The sequence below is a fragment of the Cervus canadensis genome, chromosome 18 (genome assembly GCF_019320065.1).
Source record: "Cervus canadensis isolate Bull #8, Minnesota chromosome 18, ASM1932006v1, whole genome shotgun sequence".
In the NCBI taxonomy this organism is placed as follows: Eukaryota; Metazoa; Chordata; class Mammalia; order Artiodactyla; family Cervidae; genus Cervus; species Cervus canadensis.
In genome coordinates, this window is record NC_057403.1 from 46,805,806 (window position 1) to 46,813,543 (window position 7,738).

General features: G+C 45.7%; 2 non-coding genes across 2 annotated transcripts; both read right to left on the reverse strand.

The window, feature by feature from the left end:
• Window positions 1-4,658: 4,658 nt before the first annotated feature.
• TRNAR-UCU lies at window positions 4,659-4,730 on the reverse strand. Its single transcript has one exon. It is a non-coding gene; the product is annotated as a tRNA-Arg (tRNA).
• A 1,724-nt stretch (window positions 4,731-6,454) lies between these two features.
• LOC122421872 lies at window positions 6,455-6,561 on the reverse strand. Its single transcript, XR_006263673.1, has one exon. It is a non-coding gene; the product is annotated as a U6 spliceosomal RNA (small nuclear RNA).
• Window positions 6,562-7,738: the final 1,177 nt, after the last annotated feature.

Consider the following 7,738-nt stretch of genomic DNA (forward strand, 5'->3'; position numbering starts at 1 on the left):
GGGTAGAGACTGGGGTATTTGGAGGCAATTGCTAGAAAAGCTTACACTGCCATGAACAGCCCTTAAAAAGTAACTTTTTTTTTTTCCTGTTATGCGACTTTTGGGATCTTAGTTCTCGGGCCAGAGATTGAACCTGAGCCCTTGGCAATGAAAGCACAGGAGCCTACTGGACCCCCAGGGAATACCCCCTCGCTTAAAAAAATTATTTTTCAATTTTTTAATTATTCGGTTCAGTCGCTTAGTCGTGTCTGACTCTTTGCGACCCCACAGACTGCAGCATGCCAGGCTTCCCTGTCCATCAACAACTCCCGGAGCTTGCTCAAACTCATGTCCATCGAGTCGGTGATGCCATCCAACCATTTCATCCTCTGTCATCCCCTTCTCCACCTGCTTTCAACCTTTCCCAGCATCAGGGTCTTTTCCAGTGAGTCAGTTCTTGGCATCAGGTGGCCAAAGTTTCAGAGTTTCAGCTTCAGTATCAGTCCTTCCAATGAATATTCAGGACTGATTTCCTTTAGGACTGACTGGTTTGATACCCTTGCTGTCCAAGGGACTCTCAAGAGTTTTCTCCAACATCACAGTTCAAAAGCATCAATTCTTCAGTGCTCAGCTTTCTTTATGGTCTAACTCTCAGATCCATACATGACTAGTGAAAAAACCATAGCTTTTTTTCTGTCTGTCTGACTAGACAGATGTTTGTCCGCAAAATAAAGTCTCTGCTTTTTAATATGCTGTCTAGGTTGGTCATAGCTTTTCTTCCAAGGAGCAAGCATCTAGTTTCACGGCTATAGTCACCATCTGCGGTGATTTTGGAGCCCAAGAAGTCTGCCACTGTTTCCATTGTTTCCCCATCTATTTGCCATGAAGTGATGGAACTGGATGCCATGATCTTAGTTTTTTGAATGCTGAGTTTTAAGCCAGCTTTTTCACTCTCCTCTTTCACTTCCATCAAGAGGCTCTTTAGTTCCTCTTCGCTTTCTGCCATAAAGGTGATGTCATCTGCATATCTGAGGTCATTAATATTTCTCCCTGCAATCTGGATTCCAGCTTGTGCTTCATCCAGTCTGGCATATTGCATGATGTACTCTGCATGGAAGTTAAATAAGCAGGGCGACAATATACAGCCTTGCTGTACTCCTTTCCCAATTTGGAATCAGTCTGTTGTTCCATGTCCGGTTCTAACTGTTGCTTCTTGACCTGCATACAGATTTCTCAGGAGGCAGGTAAGGTGGTCTGATATTCCCATCTCTTTAAGAGTTTTCTACAGTTTGTTGTGATCCAAACAGTCAAAGGCTTTGGCATAATCAATATAATCAATAAAGCAGAAGTAGATGTTTTTCTGAAATTCTCTTGCTTTCTCTATGATCCAGTGGATGTTGGCAATTTGATCTCTTTAAATTATTAGTTTATGTATTTATGTTTGGCTGCACTGGGTCTTCGAAACAGGCTTTCTCTAGTTGCAGCCAGTTGGGGTACTCTTGAGCTGTGGTACGTGGGTTTCTCATTGCTGTGGCTTCTCTTGTTGCAGAGCACAGGCTCTGGAATCTTTCCAGACCAGGGATGGAACCTATGTACCCTGCATTGGCAGGTGGATGCTTAACCACTGGACCTCCAGGGAGGTCTGGGAATTCCCCCTTTTTTAAAGGTAATTCTGAAGAGAGGTCAAAGAAAAGAAATCTGCAGAGAGAGCCTTAGTCCTCTTTGGGGATTCCTAAGCAGGATGTTGGTAGAAATATGGGTGGTAGTGACCATTCTGGTGACGTCTGAGATAGAAATGAAGAGCATATTACTGGAAACCGGAGGAAAGGCAATCCTTGTAAGAAGTGACAAAGAACTTGGCTGAGCTGTGATTTGTGTTCCAGTGTTTTGTGGAAGATAGAACTTGCAACCAAGGAAATTTGATATTTAACTGAAGTGATTTCTAAAAAAAAGTGGTGAAGGTATGGCTTGGCTCCTCCCAGCGTCTTATAGTAAAATTTAAGCAGAGAGAAATGACTTAAAGACAGATTGTTAAGCAAAAAGGAAGTCGAACTTAATGATGTGGAAAATTCTCAGCCTATCCATATTGCAAAAAAAAAAACCAAATGAGAACACTAAGGATATGGCCAAGTGACCATATGGGGCACTGGGAAATGAGTAGGGGTGTGAATCGCAGGAGGAATCAGCCATCCCAGGAGGAAAACTACCAGTTTGAACTGAAGAAGAAGGAAATAGGAAGGAATGAAGGAAGGCTGTCGAACTTCATGAATTTTACAGGACGAGACCATAGGCCTAGTTGGTGAGATCGTGTGCTATTCTTTATGGCAAGGGAAGAGTGGGACTTCCCTGGTGGTCCAGGGGTTAGGACTCCGTGCTCCCAATGCAGGGGTCCCAGGTTCAACCCCTGATTAGGAAACGAGATCCCACATGTCACAACTAAGAGTTCACAAGCTGCAACTCAAGATCCTCCACCCAGCAATGAAGGTGGAAGATCCTGTGTGCTGCAACTAAGACCCAGAACAGCCAAATACATAAATTAATTAATTAATATATATTTTTTTAAAAAGACAAGTGAAGAGTGATCCCAAAGGCGATTCAGAGATCATCAGAGCTGCCTTCTTGTTTTCAGGAAAGATAACCATTGCCTTGCTTCCAACAAGTCAGACAGCCTCTACCCCCCAGAGGGGAAGGGCCCCCCCAAAACTGTAGGGATGGGGCTTCCTAGGGCTCTGGAGGCAGTGGAGATGGAACCACTGTCCCAGTGGGTCAGAAACGTGGGATTTCTGCCCCGGTGGGCCTGAAGGGGAGAGCATGGAACTTAAGAGGGTTATTCCGGAGCCTTGAGATCTCATGAAGTTTTCCTTGCTGGATTCTGGACTTGCTTGGAAACTTTCAGCCTGCCTTCTTCCTGATTTCTCCCTTTTAGAACAGGAATGTCTGTTCCTATGCTTGTCACATCTTTATGTGTTCAGTTCAGTTCAGTTCAGTCGCTCAGTCATGTCCGACTCTTTGCGACCCCATGAATCGCAGCACGCCAGGCCTCCCTGTCCATCACCAACTCCGGGAGTTTACCCAAACTCATGTCCATTGAGTCGGTGATGCCATCCAACCATCTCATCCTCTGTCGTCCCCTTCTCCTCCTGCCCCCAATCCCTCCCAGTATCAGGGTCTTTTTCAATGAGTCAACTCTTCGCATGAGGTGGCCAAAGTATTGGAGTTTCAGCTTCAGCATCAGTCCTTCCAATAAACATCCAGGACTGATCTCCTTTAGGATGGACTGGTTGGATCTCCTTGCAGTCCAAGGGACTCTCAAGAGTCTTCTCCAACACCACAGTTCAAAAGCATCAATTTTTCAGCACTCAGCTTTGTTCACAGTCCAACTCTCATATCCATACATGACCACTGGAAAAACCATAGCCTTGACTAGACGGACCTTTGTTGGCAAAGTAATGTCTCTGCTTTTTAATACGCTATCTAGGTTGGTTATAACTTTATGTGTTAGAAGCACATAACTTGTTTGGTTTCACAGATTTCACTGCTGGAAAGGAATTAACCTCAGGACAAATCATATCTCAAGTTCCACCCATACCTGATTTGGATGCTATTCAGAAGAGACTTTGGACTTCAGACTTCAGAGTTGATGTTGAATGAGTTTAATACCTTTTGAGACTTGGGGGATGGAATGAATGTATTTTATTTGTGAGAAGGACATGAATGTGGGGGACCCAGGAGAATATTATGGGGTGAAAGTTTATGTCCTCCCCAAATGTACATGTTGAAACCCAACTACTTGATGTAATGGTATAGGAGTTGGGGGGATGGGGTAGGTATAAGATTGTTGTTGTTAAGTTGCTCAGTCATGTCCAGTTCTTTGCGACCCCATGGACTGCAGCATGCCAGGCTTCTCTGTCCTTCAGCATCTCCCAGAGCTTGCTCAAACCCATGTCCATTGAGTCAGTGATGTCATCCAACCATCTAGTCCTCTGTCGTCCCCTTTTCCTCCTGCCTTCAATCTTTCCCAGCATCAGGGTCTTTTCTAATGAGTCAGCTCTTCACATCAGATGGCCAAGGTGTTGGATATAAGATTAGATGACATCATAAGGATGGAGTCCTCACCAATGGAATTGGTGCCCTTATAAGCATCATGAGAGAACTAGCTTCCTCTCTGCTCTCCAGCAGAGGAGAATACATCAAGAAACTGGCAGTCTGCAACCTGGAAGAGGGTCCTCACCAGAACCTGACAATGCTGGAACCCCGACCCCAGGCTCCCAGGCTCCAGAACTGCAGGAGATACATTCCTGTTGTTTATAACCCACCTTAACTTCTTCATGAAAAAAGTTTCCAAAGCCCCTGTGGAGAATCCAGTTTTACTATTGCTCTTGTTCTGACTTTGAGACTCACCTTCTGCTTTATGCCTGTCAGACAAGTATGGTCTTACCTGCAACAAAAATGTTCCTACTACCTTCAGATAACCTCCTGATCTGCCCTATTTTACTTCCACACATTGGAGGTCACATTGCAAGCACAATGAACACATTGCAAGACCATTTACTTTCCTCTCCTTCCACCCTATTATTTATTTTTTTCATTCATTTATTTATATATTCATTCATTCATTTGGCTGCACCAGGTCTTAGTTGAGGCTTGTGGGATCTTCAGTTGTGGCATGTGGGATCTAGTTCCCTGACCAGGGATAGAACCTGGGACCCCTGCGTCAGAAGCACAGAGTCTAGCCACTAGACCACCAGGGAAGTCCCTCCTCCCATCCTATTCTGCTGACCCTGGGCCACCAACACTCCTTGCCAAGGCCACCACAATACCTTTCCAATTGTCATCTCAAAGCATCCACACTAACTTCACAATCCAACACGTCACAGCAACCAGAGCGAACTTTAAAAGTGTGAAGTTGACTGTATTCTTCTCCTTCAACTGTATAATAAAATCAGTTCTAGATTTTTTTTCTTCCAAAACCCCTTCCTCCCACTGTCTTCTGCATCTCAGTAAATGGTGACGCCATTCTTCAAGTGGCTCAGGCCCAAATCCTTGCCATCACCCGTAACCTCTCTCTTTTCTTCCCACTACAAGCACATCCATTCCACACTTAGGGTGGCAGGCTCCACCTCAAACTAGAGCCACCTACTTTGCAGGAAACACACCAGCGCTACTTCGATCCAAACCACCATTGTTTCCTGCCAAGATGACTAAAACAGCCTGCAAACTGGTCTCCCTGCTTCCACAGATGCCTCCCTTCAGGCTGTTCTCACACCAGGAACCATGTGAGCTTTTGCAAAGGTAAGCCAAACAGTGCTTCTCCTCTGCCCCCAGTTTTCTAACAACTTTGCATTTTGCTCAGAGATCCTTCCACCCACAAGGCCCTAGCTCGTTTCTCCCCATCTCTCTGGCCTCGTGTCCTACCACCTGAGTCCTGGCTGCAGGAGCCTTCAGCAAGCCCACAACACAGGGCCCATGCACTTGACGTCTTAGGCTGGAGCCCACTTCTCTCAGCTGTCTATGTGGCTCTCTCACTTCCTTCAGGGCTCTGCTCCCACATTGCTGCCCCGAGAGAGGCCTGCTCTGACTGTGCCCTGCACGTCTGCGCCATTTAGCCAGCTTTATTGTTCCAGGTGGCCCTAGTGGAAAAGAACCCACCTGCCAATGCAGGAGATGTAAGAGATGCAGGGTCAAGATCCTTGGGTCAATCCCCAGGTCAAGAAGATCCTTGAAGGAGGGCATGGCAACCCACTCCATGGAGAATTCCCATGGACAGAGGAGCCTGGCAGCCTACAGACCATGGGGTCACAAAGAGTCAGACATGACTGAGCGACTTAGCATGCACACATACATTTAGCACTTATTTGGAGCACCCAACATTTATCTGTCTACTCCTTTGTTGTCCGTCTTCCCCTCCTACAGTGTCAGATGACCGCAAGGGCTTGCTTTTGTGTGTGGTTTTTTTTTTTCTAATGTATTCTTTTTTTTTTTTTTTTTTGTCATACATTGTTATGAATCAGCCATAGATTTACATGTATTCCCCATCCCGATCCCCCCTCCCACCTCCCCTCCACCCGACTCCCCTGGGTCCTCCCAGTGCACCAGGCCGAGCACTTGTCTCATGCATCCCACCTGGGCTGGTGATCTGCCCCACCATAAATAGTATACATGCTGTTCTTTTGAAATATCCCACCCTCACTTCTCCCACAGAGTTCAAAAGTCTGTTCTGTATTTCTGTGTCTCTTTTTCCGTTTTGCATATAGGGTTATCGTTACCATCTTTCTAAATTCCATATATATGTGTTAGTATGCTGTAATGTTCTTTATCTTTCTGGCTTACTTCACTCTGTATAAGGGGCTCCAGTTTCATCCATCTCATTAGGACTGATTCAAATGAATTCTTTTTAACGGCTGAGTAATATTCCATGGTGTATATGTACCACAGCTTCCTTATCCACTCATCTGCTGATGGGCATCTAGGTTGCAAAAATATGGAACGCTTCACGAATTTGCGTGTCATCCTTGCGCAGGGGCCATGCTAATCTTCTCTGTATCGTTCCAATTTTAGTATATGTGCTGCCGAAGCGAGCACTGTGTGTGTTTTCTTTATTAGAATGTCTGCTAGTTTTATTTATTTTCTTAGATTAATTTTTATTGGAGTATAGTTGCTTTGCAAAGTTGTACTAGTTTCTACTGTACAACAAAGTGAATTGGCTATATGTACACATGTGTCTCCTTTTTTTGGATTTCCTTCCTATCTAGGTCGCCACAGAGCAATGAGTTCCTGTGGGGGGTTTGTGAGGCAGATGGACTCTTAAGATTCACTGCCCCCCAACCCATGATCCCCACTTTCTCCTGGTGTTCACATCTTTGTTTCATTCCTTCCTCTTCCATGTGGGTGGGACCTGTGACTTGTTTCCAACCAGCAGAATGTGGCAAAGTGATGGGCTGTCATTCCCATGATTATGTTACATAATATAAGACTTTGTCTTTCTAGCTCAGTGGTTCCCCAAGCTTTTTAGCACCAGGAACTGGTTTCACGGAAGACAGTTTTTCCAGGGATCCGGGGTGGGAGGGCAGGGATGTTTGGGGGATGATTCAAGGGCAGTAAGGTTCATGCTCCTATGAGAATCTAATGCTGCCACTGATCTGACAGGAGGCAGAGCTCAGGCGGGAATGTGAATGAGCCGTAAATACAGAGGAAGCGTCACTTGCTCCCTCACTCTCTGCTCACCCCCCTGCTGTACGGCCCAGTTCCTAACAGGCTATAGACTGGCAGCTGTCTGTGTCCCGGGGTTGGGCACCTCTGTGCTCACAGATCGGCTCTCACTCTCCTGCTGGCCTTGGAGAAGCAAGCTGATGTCTGTGAATTGTCTAAGGGTGGCATCTGGGAACTGAGGACCTCCGGCCAGCAGCCAATTGAAAACCTGAAGCACTCAGCCCAGTCACCACAAGGAAATGTATTCTACCAACAACTGGAGTTGCTTGGAGCAGATGAAGAACCCACCTGAGCCTTCGGATGAGAATGCGGCCCTGCCAACATGTTGACTGCAGCCTAGCCAGATCCGGAAGCAGAACACTCAATTAAGTAGTGCCCAGACTCTTGGTCCACTGAAACTGAGAGATATTAAATGTCTGTTGTTCTTGGCTACTAAATTTGTAGTAATTTGTTACTCAGCAATAGAAAACCAATATAGTTTGTTTTGTTCATTGTTCTCTCCTGAGTCCTTAGAACAGGATACAACATATATTGGGTAGGTGCTCAGTAA